Source organism: Leuresthes tenuis, unplaced genomic scaffold (genome assembly GCF_036924035.1).
Source record: "Leuresthes tenuis unplaced genomic scaffold, fLeuTen1.0.hap1 SCAF_20, whole genome shotgun sequence".
In the NCBI taxonomy this organism is placed as follows: domain Eukaryota; kingdom Metazoa; phylum Chordata; class Actinopteri; order Atheriniformes; family Atherinopsidae; genus Leuresthes; species Leuresthes tenuis.
Genome location: NW_027325374.1, coordinates 21,049,327 through 21,062,995, shown reverse-complemented (window position 1 = coordinate 21,062,995; position 13,669 = coordinate 21,049,327). Strand labels below are relative to the sequence as shown.

The 13,669-nt window shown below is 37.8% G+C and overlaps 1 protein-coding gene across 1 annotated transcript in view; it reads left to right on the top strand.

Annotated features, from left to right (window-relative positions):
• The first annotated feature begins 1,384 nt into the window (after nt 1-1,384).
• Nucleotides 1,385-13,669, top strand: part of myocd (myocardin) — a 130,593-nt gene continuing 118,308 nt past the window's right edge. The window contains exons 1-2 of the mRNA XM_072373939.1: nt 1,385-1,585; nt 1,819-1,894. The gene's annotated coding sequence lies outside the window, so the exon portion shown is untranslated. The remainder of the gene's footprint in view (nt 1,586-1,818; nt 1,895-13,669) is intronic.

The window sequence follows — 13,669 nt, the reverse complement described above, 5'->3', positions numbered from 1 at the left end:
AGCTGGAATAGACATATTAAGTGGCTATGTATTCACTTGCATTTGGATTTTTTTGCATGAAAGCTATGTCACAGTAAATTATCATAGTGAATATGATACGATGTGAATATGATTACTTTTTATTTGGGTGGTCCAAAAAACTTTGTCTAGTTAAGTTCAAAGACTCATTATAACTATCCGCTTAATTACATGTCGCAAAACTCAGGGTCGCAGGGGGGCTGGAGCCTATCATAGCTGTCATTTGGTGAGAGAGGCAGGGTACACCCTGGACAAGTTGCCAGTCCATCAGGATCACGCAGAAACAAACAAGACAAACAACCATGCACAGTCACTCTCAGACAATTTAAACTCACCAATTAACCTACCATCCATGTTTTTATATGATGGGAGGAAGCCAGAGTAGAGAGGGAGAACTGTGATCTGAACCAGGAACTTTCTTGCTGTGAGGCGACAGTGATAGCCACTACACCATGCACCATGCAGCCCTTGTTGAGCATCCCTCCTACACTTAACTGTTGCATCATCATTCCTAAATACATCATTATGTATACTGGGAGTGGAATATACCATCATTCAAAGAGCCTCATACACTGTACATATTAATGGACGGCTTAAAGGCCCATAAAAAGTAGAGCCAAAACATCTCAATTACCCCCTGGTGATGGCTTACAGTATAGATCAGAAACCCTGGCCTCTATGTTAACAGGTGTAACATGGACCAAACCAAAATAGTTTAACCACTTTCTGCAGTTCCAATAGATGTTCATATGTTGAATTTTCTGAAATTCAGACATTAGTTTGTTATTTGATGTTATGAAAAGCGGTTTGATGTCTCAGAATACCTCAGAATGACAGCTGCTCTAAACAATGTTATCTTTATAGCTTTAGCCTCAAATGGCCATGTGGTAGAAGTACTGATTAAGCTCAAGCTCAAACAATATACCTGTGATTGTCTTTTTCAAACAGACAAATTCTGCTGTTCTACAGTAAACTGTATTAACTTTAGGGACCAGTGCAACTTATACTGTAAGTTAAATGTAAATGTTATGTAGTTTAATCAGTAACTAAATGTGACTAGCTAGCTAGCTAGCTAGCGAAGACAATGAGCTCTCTGTGGAGAAAAAGCAGATCTCTAGCTTGTAATTGACGATTTAATATGACTCAAAACTAACTCATTAATTTGCAAGAAGGCTTCCTCTCAGTTTTCCTACTTGTTTCCACATGATTTTCACCATCTTAATGGGGGTGTGATTATCTTTAGTGTAGGAGCCACACAGCCATTGACAGTGATGACTGCAGCAGGAAGGAACTGACTGTCAGATCTGCATTATGCAAACCAGTGTGGTGACAGGCCGTGTGCTTTGCATGCTTTCCAGTTGTTATATGTGGAAGCAGCCAACTGCGGGTGTGAGGACACTTACTTCTCTCTTCTGGGTAATTGCTAAACAGGAAATTGGACATAAAATGTTTGAATAATCATGTATCTGAAGTGAGTTATAGATTGAGCTGACAGTAGTGAAGTAAATTACAACAAGTGAATCCAATTACTGTTTATGGAAAGCAGCTGGCCGAGCTGCATGTGTTGGTGAGTGAAACTATGAGGCCGATGTTAAGGTTTAAAGCTCTGCTTGTCTGTACAACACTGTGGCTATTTTAGTATTTGATTTGTGTTTGAATTGACAGGTCAAAACACGTTTGAAAGCCTTGTGCCATTTGTTGTGTTTGGCAGAATTTGCAAATTTATAGGCCTATATTCTGAGGTCAGTGGATTGGAAGTCAATTGTCATTCTTTATTTTTTCCCCCTTTTTCTGTTTTAGTGAACTCATGTTCCATGAGTGTTCTGATGTCATAACACCACGATAACTTGCCTCTATGGATTTACGCAAAAACAAGGTTAGTGTTTGCTTTCAGTCGTGTACAAACCCTCTTATCCGTGTTTATTTACCTACACCGAATCAATTCATCTGTGATACAGCCAACAGTCATGTACTGGATAAGCTTTCGTCTCAAAACATTTGGATTTAATTATCATGGGGATATGATATCCAAACAATCTGGTTTCTTCCATTAATAACATGATTGCGGCATGGCAGTGCAAGCTAAGGCCGCAGAATTTTCTTATATTTTCATGGATTTGGACCCCGTGGACTTACTATTATGGGCATGGGGCAAAACCCAATTTAGAGTAATGACAGTTTATGTTCTAGAGTTTTAAAAGAAATCTGTGAGGAAGTATCCTGCCTCCACCGCCTGCAGTATTCCATCTGAAAAACAAACAAAAGCCGTGTGACTAGTCCTGAATAAAATAATTCTCACTTGCTTTGCCCTTCTGCTGGACAGCACATTCAACATGAGGAAAAGGAAACTGGCCAAAGCTTTTGTGTGACTGATAGCTAAAGTACAGTGCAATGAGGAAACATGGGGCAACGGCAGTGTGTTGCTTTACAGATAAAGCACTACAGAACCTGATGTGCTATTAATAGGTTTTAAGCATACTGTAATCACTCATTGCTTGCTTAACGAGAGTTTCTCTCTTGTGAAAAACATGACTGTTTTTGAACTGTACTCATTCCCACACCTAATTTGATTGAACTTTAATCTTTAGTTAAAAATGCACATCGGTTTTAGAAATATTTTAAAACCTTTTAATCCAATTTAAGTGAATAAGGCTCACAACACTTTTCAATGTATAACTCTGAAGTTTATTTTCATTTTTAATATAGTTTAATGCCAAATTGGCTGCCATCTTAAGTCTCCAAGGGTACTGTACAATTTCTGGGTAAAGTCTTAAACAGCACCTATAACTAAAACTTTGGACAATACTTAAGAAAATGTTGAGCTACTACAATTAAATTAAACTTGTTAGTTTTTCTGTTTTGAGGTCAGATTATGCATGAATAGAAATCATTTAGCTTTGAATCAGTGAAGACATTAAAGGCCTTGGCTTAAGCATCCAAGTGCATTGTTCCTGCGATCCAAGGAACATGTAACTGTAATTGTTTTTCATAAAGTTGTGTTTGACTGTGTCATCTACCGATTTCAGAAGGAGTCAGTGTCAGCGCCTGACTTCCAGATCCTGTTTGCATTATTTATTTTGTACATTACAATTCCTCCTACTTGAGGTAAAAACATTATTGTTCTTCATGTTTCTTTAGTAGGTTTTATAGTGAAGTGAACTATGTTGGACTATGGAAGGTCAAAAGTTCCATATTTTGCCTCTGGTTTCGCAAGCCTCTTACAGTTATTGCAAGACAAGATTGTGGAATTTTTACCTAAATCTATATCTGAATCTTTTTAAGATGGACAGTTCACATGTAATTAATCAGGCACTGTGGTCTGGCTTTACTCTTTGATGCATTGCTTTGGTTTGTCCCTGCTCTTCACTATTTGGTTACATAAACTTATTGGCTTTTTAAAAGATAAGAAAGGGATCAATACCTGTAAGAAAAATCGGTGGGTTTTACTGACATTTGCCAAATAAAAGGTTGTTTTAATGTGAACACTGCAAAAATAGGGACACGTTATGGCATTTATGGCTGTCCATGTACCTCTCATAAGGACAGTAAAAAGTATAATTTCTTAATGTTTTCTTTCAATGTGAAACTCTAGATTTCTAAGTCCTGTTTTCATGTAAATCCTGTGAAATTTGAGGGAGGTTATAGCAATTTTCCAACATTCCACATTTATCACCAGAGCATTACAGAGCAAAAGGTGGGGGGGTTTGTATGGCTGTTTTTGGGTGTTAAAAGTGACGTCCTTTGCTAATTTTTACAGTGTAAAAAGTTCTACATTAAATCCTGTTGTGATTGTTTTTCTTCTGTTTTTTAAATGGCACATTTGGCTTTCCAAAGGTTTTTCTTTCTTCTCTGTTGTGAAAAAGTGGCGATAAAAGCATGCAGCAGTCATAGTGTCAGGTTTCACAAGGAGGCAGATCATTCAAATGGCAGGAGACAAATCATTTAAATAGACCTGGATATGTTGTCAGTATTTAGGGCTTAGGCTGAGTGCTATGCTCATATTTCAAAGGACCCCTGTAATCCTTATCTGTGTGGCTTGTTGGTCACTTTAACCTGCTAACAAACCTCCTAACAGCAGCATTTTGTCTATTTCACAAATTTGTCTCTCTATTGTTTTCTAAAAAGTTAATTAATTTGTTGTCAAGCACTTTGACTGCTCAAACAGCTAGCTGCTAAGTGTCAAAAAGCCATATGTTGTGTCTTGTTATCTCCCACTGATAACACTCTTTGGTTTCCATCAAAGCATACTCGCATCCACTTAACACTCACATGTGTTGATATTTCCTCTCCTTTTCCTCTAAAGTTTATGCTTTGGACTTGCAGTAGCCTGTTCAGTAAACTGAAGTCAATGATAACCATGACCTGACATGCTCGGTATGCAAACAACATGGTAATGATGTATGTAAGTAATAGTTCAAGATAGTCCAAATGCAGTCAGTATAATAATACCACGACCAAGGAGAATTATGTTCATGAGTGCAAGTAATACCACAGATTTTTCCAAAGCAGCTTTTTAAAGACAGAGTGAACTTTTAAAAGAATGTATTTTCTGTGGAAGAATGTAGTGTTTTTAAATGAACAATGTTACATGGTTTCTATACGATTTTGCTTGAGACACGTTAAGAAATGAGAACTATGTTTTTCCGAATTGTGGAGTTGAATGCTCAGTGGATTCATTTTGTGTGGAGCCATAGTGATAGATAGTTTAGGATCACCGCCAACACCAGCCTAATTTTTCACCTGGTCAATGTACACTTTAACCAGAAATAGCTGGGATTAACAAATACACGTCTGTCCTTCCTCCACTGAAATGGTCACATTGCACCAATATAATTCTACAGGCTCTGAGCAATCTGTGGATGTAAGTTGCACAATTTATCAGTAGAGATTGTCCACACGCAAAAGTAACAGAAGCATTTAATATGTGCAGTGTGCTTTTGTGATTTCACATCTTTGCAGTGTGCTTTGATTAAAACGAGTGCCTCTCTGTTTGGCCTGTAGTGTGGTTCATTTATGCTGATATAGATGTCAGGGTCTTCAGAGTTTTCACACCCTTAGCATCTGAAAGCAGAAAGCAGTTCTCATAATTACGGATGTAGTTTTTTGAAACATTCACGTTTGTGTCAGTGGTTAATTACACGTTTTCCTGTGATGTAAGGAATCAGCATGCATCTTAATTTCTGCCTTCTGACTCTAAACATTACAGGTGAGCAAACTAGAAGGGTCTGTTGTTAGGACTATTACTTTTTATCTTGTTCTCTATAATTTAAAGGTATAGATGATATGCATGTACATCACTGTTCTATCTTGTCACAACTAGAGCACTTGAATTGATGGCCCCTGTGTGGCAAAAATACTCAAAATGGCTGCTGCTGCTACCAGTGTGACTGGGGGTATTACAAATAAATATTATCTTAAATTAAAGCTGTTGGTCTCAACTGGAACCTTTGCAACCTTCCAAAGAATCCTTTGGACCATGGACATTAACATCTGGCCACAAATCATCAGTTTTTAATGTCTATATATGCCTCATTCTATGCCAGGAAACTCCAGAAGCAAAGCATGAAAGCAAGTCAAGATTTATGGTTGTGCTTAAGAGAGGGATTTGACAGCAAATTTGTAAGCATCAGTGAAATTATGGTATAGAATCCACTGTTCAGCTAAGGCTATAGTGAGCACAGTCGTGAGACAATTAAAATGTTTTGGGGGCACACTTTTTGTTTCTTTTCATTATTTCAAATAAGTTTGTTCCCATTATCCCCTGAATTTATAAAATTGGGAAAACATTTGTCTTGTGAACCTGGGGATCAGTTTTAAATGCAGTTGACTGTAAACGGGGGGGATGCTAAATAGCTTATCACATTATGGATTGTCATAATATTGTACAAATACTGTACAATAACGTTTATTTAAAAATCTGACATACCAGACGTAAAGCGTTTATCGCAAATTCATGTTTCTGAGTTTGGATTTCAGTTGTGTGAATGGCAGAAATCCATCTGGCTCTCTTCTTTGTTTTTAGAAGTTTATAAAAAGATACCTGACTTCTTTCTCAATCTGTTGGTACAATCGATGGCACATTAACTCTTCCACAATTTATACATGGTTTCTGTATTTTCCAGCCAGTCAAACAGTGGGCAGCCAGCTGTCTTTTTAACCTCTCAATGTGGCATAACCTGAGTGCAGTCATGTTTCATGACATTACATGCATTTACTCTGTAAACATAGGGATTATTTTATTGATTAGTGTTATCACAATGACAGTTATCAAGTTTAGCAATATTGTAATTTAAAATTCAAACTTTTGCTAATTAGCACTAAACATGAAGTACAGCTGAGGATGATGGGTGTGCTTTTAGGTTTGCAGACAAAACAAACTTTGGACCATGTGGGCAGACGATGTCATCAAAAGAGCTCAACCTTCCAAAGGGCTATCGATTGCAACAATTCTCTTTTTTTCATGAATTAGTGGTCCAGATAGACATTATCCACATAGATGACATAGATGCATAATTCACAGATAACTTCCACACAAACTGTCACATCCACTATGTAGCAAGGGCTGAATGTAAAAAAAAGTTGCTGCAAGAGCTGCCAATGTTTTTTTGACTATGTCAGTTCTTAGTACCTTAAAAACAACAACCAAAATTCAAATGACCTCCACCGTATTGGTCTTGCAGCATTAAAGTAGCTTTAACTCTAGAGAATTTGGCAGATTATTTTTTGCTCTTTGGATCCCCCCAGAGTTGTGAGATGTCACCTGCGTCATTAAAACAAAACTCCTTGTGAACCTTGCAAATGTCCAGACATACATGATTTTTTTTTGTCGTGTGAAAGACCAAAAGCCCAAATAAAATGTTAATTAATTGTAAAGCAAAACAGTGTGATGCGTAAAGTGCGGTAACTCAACCCCCAGGAACTCGAGGGCAGTTTCAGGCCAGGGAACATGTATTACAAAAGTCGTTGCACTTCAAAACGAGTCAGAATGGCATAGTTTTAAGGTTTGCAAACTTCTTTTGTTTGCTTTAAAGATTCATACAGTGAAAACAGTGGTTGACTTCAGTGAGTTTCACACTCTCTATTTGGCTTCTCTTTGACAAGCTATGCATGCTGAATGGCACACATGCTAGCTGCATGTCTCTATTTTGTTCATATATTAGTACTTGCCACATGTGTCCAATTAGACTTCCAGTAAACTAAGTTGGTACACTTCTTTTGAATTGCTGCAGTGTAACATATGGGCCTCCTATGATGTCTAATTACTTTAAAAGAGACGAGTAATTACAATAATAAGTAATCTGTTTAGATTATACAAAAAATCAGACCAGATGTTGAACATCTGTTTTGATCCAGCAGTTGTGCTTTTGTTACTTTACATGGTATTGTGAGAGCTGCTGTCAAGTTGGTTAATATCGCTTATGTAAATTTGGGGCTGTTAGAGTATATGGATGTGGAATAAGCCACATCTCTCCTCTGCCTCACATACATATTGTAAATTCAAAGTGAAATGAAATGCATTGTCCCATGTAAAACAGGGTGTGCTTTTGGCCTGTTGGTAGGATGGAGTAAGACAGTAGCAGCATTGTACTGTATAATAGTCAAAAGACTGTTAAGAGAGATGAGGCATTCAGATCTCCTCCTGAGTCAGCTTGCTATCAGTCAAATTTTGCTTTACATGTGCAATACATGGAGCGTATAGACGAGAGAATACCACAAGCCCAGTCATGTAAAAACATCAGAGGGAAACAGGAATGATTCTCATGACCACCAGCAGATAAGTAAAGCAAGGAAACAACAGGGCTGTAGTCTTGATCAACGTTTGGAGGTTTAGCAGCAGAAAAGTGAAGGAGAGGATGTCAAACTTGAGATAATCTACAAAGATTAGCGTCCCAACTGAGCCCAACTTCTACAAACACACCATACAGGTATGTCTTTAGTAGTGTTGAAGTTTACCAAGCTGTTTTTGTTTCTAAACATTGCTCTGTCATTGAGTATAGTTCTCTTTATATCAAAATGATTGTGGGGATGGTTGTTGCCTTCTGATATGCAGGCATAGGCATCTAATGGAAGAGTCAATATTTTATGTATATTTATTTTGCAAAAAAAATGTGAGGAAATGTATCAGTGATCACTTTTGCACTTTTACTAAATTTAATGACTTCATTCCACTACTGTGCACATAATGTATTAAGAAACCACTATGAATTCTTGCAGCAGAACCTTTCTAATACTTTTGGTGGATCCGTGACATGGCTTAAAAGGATTGAGTTCATGAGATGTAATCCATGTTCAGACAGAGTTGCTTGAACCTTTCAATGAGCACTGGACATTCTCTGGCCTTCACATTCATACCTCTGTAAAATATTCGCTCCTGTGTTCACTTTGACTTCAAAGGCTCAGGCGTGGACTGATGTTCCTTTAAATATGTGCAGTAGATGACAGATACTGTTTAGTGTCAGAAACAAATTGGTTGAGTCTGCAGAGTTTATATGAAAAGATCAATACCGTCACCGGCATTTAGTCTCTAATCAATCATAGTAATGAATAACAGATATTTTTTGTCTAAAGACTTCATATGGTTGAGACTAAATCTCACCATATTTCTCTTATCATGATCCAGACACTGATCATCACAGGCCACGACATATAAATCTGACATTCTCACATGGAGGCCAGCAGCTGCTGACCAAATTGATTTTAATGTTGGATCAGTCAACACCTCATGTTGTTAGTATTTTTCAGTAAATTATTTCTTGCTATGGGGAATATCTCAGCGTTAACCACAAAATGGTAGATTGCTTGATGGATGGATCGTGGAAACGAGCAAGAGTTTTTATTTGTGGGAGAAGCTAATGATTGATAAGGTTTTCATCATCAGATACCATTCCTGATTCAATTATGCAGTTAGTAATTGCTTCTCTGATTAATGTATCATCTCAAAATGAGGACAGTCAAACATTATTATACTTTCTCAATAGTGTGCCCTATATTATTTATTCATAGAACATTTCTAATTGCTGGTGGGTCATCTTGTCGCAAAGTTGGAATGTTTTCTCTTTTATATTCCCATTTGAGGCTTGTAAATAATGTTACTGAACATAGGATCACATAATTCTTCCAAATGACATTGCAATCCTTTAGATTTATGGCTACCAGTTGAAATGTTTACAGCTTCCACCCACAGTCGAAAGAAATGCATATTAGGTTAATTGGTGATTCTAAATTGACACCAGGGGTGAGTGTGAGTGTGCATGGTCGTTTGTCTTGTTTGTCTCTGTGTTATCCCTGTAATGGACAGTCAATCTGTCCAGGGTGTACCCCACATCTCGCCTGATCGCAGGTGGGATAGGTTCCAGACCCCTTGCGACCCTGAATATGATTAAGCAGGTATGGAGGATAGATAGAGACATTTTTATGGAGCTTTGGTGTCAAATCTATTGGGAAGCAAGGTACATGAGCAAATTAGAACAGTACAGACTTCAAAAGGCTGTGTTACTGCAATTATTACCCTGAGAAATTACCCAGAAAGTAAACTTAGAGAAAAGCAGATATAACACTGATATTCTGATTGTCACATCACAGAAAATTGTGTTCTTAATCACCCAGTTCAACATATATTATTAAAATTAAATCATCAAGAAAAGAAAACAATTAGGTGAAATTTCATCTCTGGAATAGACTATCAACATAACAACTTACATTCTCGTGGCAAGTAAGTTCTGCTAGGGAAGCAGCCAAGGCATATGTGTAGCGTGAACAAGCAAAATGGGGAGCAGGACACTAAATCACAGCAATTTATTGTGTATGCATTAATCCGGTAAAAGTTTGTAAGTCTACCTGGTAAAAAATGAGCCTGGAGTTAGTGGTGAGCCTTAACTTTATATCACAATGGTCCCACACAAAATTTACCCACTGAGCACCCATGGACAACAGTTACCCCTTAAACTTCAGTTCTCAAAACAGGTGCACATCACTCTGACCCCCATGGAGCAATGCAGAGTGTGTATACTAGGGGTATGCACATATAAACTCCTTAAAAACAGCAAAATCACAGTGTTGGGGGTGGGGTTGGCTTTTTCTCACTTCAAACACCTACATTGCTGCATCATAGATCCTTGGTTTTAGACAGCACAGTCTCACATAAAAATGGAATACAGCCATGCAACAGAACATGATGTATTCATGCTGACAACAACAAAACCTGTATTTTTTACATGGCATCCAGCAGCACTGCTATATGCTGTAGCCAGTAATCAAGTATTTTGATGGAACATGTTGATACAGAACTCATTTCTACATCTAAGTGTAATGAATTTGCATTATTCTTTAATGACAAAGTTCAAGGCATTAAAAATGCAATAATTTCCGCAACACAAATAACTACTCTGCAGCCAGCAAGACATCTTTAGCTGACACATTTCACACCTGTTACTGACAAAACAGTTGAAGAGATCATCTGCAGTCTGAGTTCATCGACATGCTGTCTTGATGAGTTGCCCACTATATTTCTAAAGTCTGTGCTGAGCAGTTTGTTACCACAACTCGCTCATCTAGTTGTCACTCCAGACTGGAACATTTCCAAAGGCCTTAAAAACGGCTGTCATTAAGCCTCTTCTAAAGAAGAGCAATCTTGATGCCACAGTACTGAACAACTACCGACCCATATTAAACCTGCCATTCTTAGTCAAAGTCATAGAAAAGGTTGTATACCAAAAGCTTACTGACTTTCTCCTGTCTAACGATGCTTTTGATACTTTACAATCAGGCTTTAGGCCCCACCACAGCACTGAGACAGCTTTGATCAAGGTGACAAATGATATCCCCCTGAAGATGCAGATGCAGGCAAAGTCATACACAAAGTAGCCTTGTGTATGAATTGTGCTCTACAAATACACTTACCTTGCCTTGCCTTGCCTTGCCTTGTAGATGGGAGCCGTTCCATTAAGCACTTTTTAGGCTAGCATCAGTGACTTGAATTTAATTCGAGAGGCTAAAAGTAGCCAGTGGAGCTCAATGAACAGAGGAGTGAAGTGTGCTCTTATAGGCTGATCAAAGACCAGACACGTTCTGTACCATCTGCTGAAATATGCCATGATAGCGAACCATGATAATCATTTAATCTTATGAGCTCATTTTAATCATCTCTGTCTTGATACTTAACTGTAGCTATATCATTTGTTTTGTTTTGTGCAAAATGAAACAACATATAGTTACATTAAAACTGTTGTGTAACGCCATCTTCCATCTCTCTGACCTCCAAATGCGGACTTTGTGGCTTATCAAAGTAACACAAGAGACTTACTCAATGTCTCTGCTCTTTGGGCTCACCCTACAGTTGAGGTATATAACACCACAAATCTCTGTGTGAGCCCAGCATGTGTAAAGCCATAAACATGACTTTGTTGTTTGGTCGAAGAGACCACAAATATGCCATCAAAAGCCCACAAAAATGTTCAGAGAACTTAAAGCAAAACTATGTGGTCCAGGGCTGGAAAAAGTTGTGAGTTGCAGTATCTCAGCCCACCACCTGCTTCTGGACAGCTTCAGACAGGAAACAGGAGACAGCATCTAATAATCCAGAAAAGAAAGTGGTTGAAAATATGTTAAACTCCACTATACAGTAAATATGTTTGTTCTTTTAACTTGAAATAAATAACTATAGCTAGTTTGAGCTGATTTTTGTACTAATTGACTTTGAATGTCCTGCATTCTAGCTATTACACATGTGTACATGGCAGTGTCAAAACTCAAATTATATATTTCGGGCAGCTCTGGTGTCATTTTGGCTGGATGATTACCTACAGGCGATGCCAGATCAACCAGGAACTTTAAATGACCAAACAGAAACATGCTATCTTTTAAACTCTTGTTTCATTTTTTAAATGTGTCGTGAAATGTGCTATCTTTTGCAACAATTATGGATTAAACAAGCAGTGAGGCTGTTTTAAGTGACTGAAAGCATATTTGGCATACTGATTAAATGGTCCAACATTGCTTTTGTCTTACTATACTAGTAGGTCAATGTGATGATATTGGCTTTCTATTCTAATGCACTTGTTCTTTTAATTGTAAGTGTTTCAAATTAGTTGTCATGGGAATGTGCCCAGCCATGTGGCCACAGTTAAATGGCCCACAGTGATCACTATCTCACATCCTGCAAATACATAAAAACAGTTTACAATGGGATACAGTTTTACAGAGTAGGTTTAACTGAACAGCAAGTTGACCTGAGAGCAAACACTGATTTTACTGATCCGATTTAGAGTTTCTGTGAGATGACAGCTATAGGCTTTTTTTAATATAACTTCTTGTTATTTTGTTTCTGCCTTGGCAGAACATTGCTTACTGTGCTTGATTAGACATTGGGTGTTGTAATGCAACCTCTCCTGAAGAATGTAATGAGCTCACACATCAAGCAGATGGTTTCAATCAATATTTGTTGAGGTGAAATCCCATTAGTCTGCTAATTACATTTGCATAAACATTTCTCCATTTCATATGTACTGTGCTAAATTGCTTTTCTTACAGAGTTTATCTACAGTGGCCCTCAAGTGCTTACACATGTTTAGTGTTACTGTTTGGCAGATGTAACAACATGGACACATACATATTCAGCCAAACACATACTGTACTCATGGCCAGACACATGTATGCAAACAAAATTTCAGCAGCATCCCACCCTAAACATCTTGCATTCCCCATGAATGACTGGCTCAGAGTAAACAAACATTTATCTGCGATGGTGCTGCTTGTTTGGTGGACACTCTGGCCTGACGTAATCAGGCTATTGAACTTTGTTTAATGAGATGTATGATTTGGACACGTAAAGAGGATTTTTCTTCTTGCGGTCGTTTGTAGTCACAAAACATCAAATTTGGTGTGGTTTGGCGGGTTTTCACAAGGAGAGCATGAAAATTAACTCATTGTTGAACTCAACAGTAAATGACATTCCATATTGTACTCTCATCAGCACCAATATACCTTCACATTAATCTGACAAGGACCCTGACATATATGACTTACATAGCATACTAGATTATGAAGACAACACTAAAAAGAAGAATACACACCAAGATGAAGAACATCAGAGAGGGGATCACTGTGTTATATCTGTGCATCATCTGCCTTTTCATTGCTAAGAGCTCCAGTTTCTGTCATCAGCTGTTTAAAGTTAACGTATTACAGCAAACCGAGGGAGGCTGGTGCTTTGACTAATGAAAGTTTCATGCTGGTTAGTGCAAAGACTTGTTGGTTTGGTTCCAAACCGTTAATTTGTGGTTCTATTGGGATTCAGTTTTGTTGAGTTTGAATTTTTTATTGTTTTGGTTTTAAAGGTTTGAGAAGCTGGAAAAAATGTTAAGTCTTAGTGAAAATAAACTCAGAAATAAGCTATCCATTTTGCTCCATGTTGTACTGACAAGAATATAACAAGAACAATGTTATCCGACAATTTAAGATTGCAGCTCCTAGTCTCCTCACGCTTCATTCTCACCCTTTGATGGACATTTCAGATGTCTTAAATCAAACAGATGCACTTCTTCCAAATATATACTCCTTAAACCAACATTAGTGATGACTAGAATGTGAAGATACATCACACCATGTTGCATGCTGGGATGGAAGCACTGTCTTGCAAGGATTGCGGTTACCT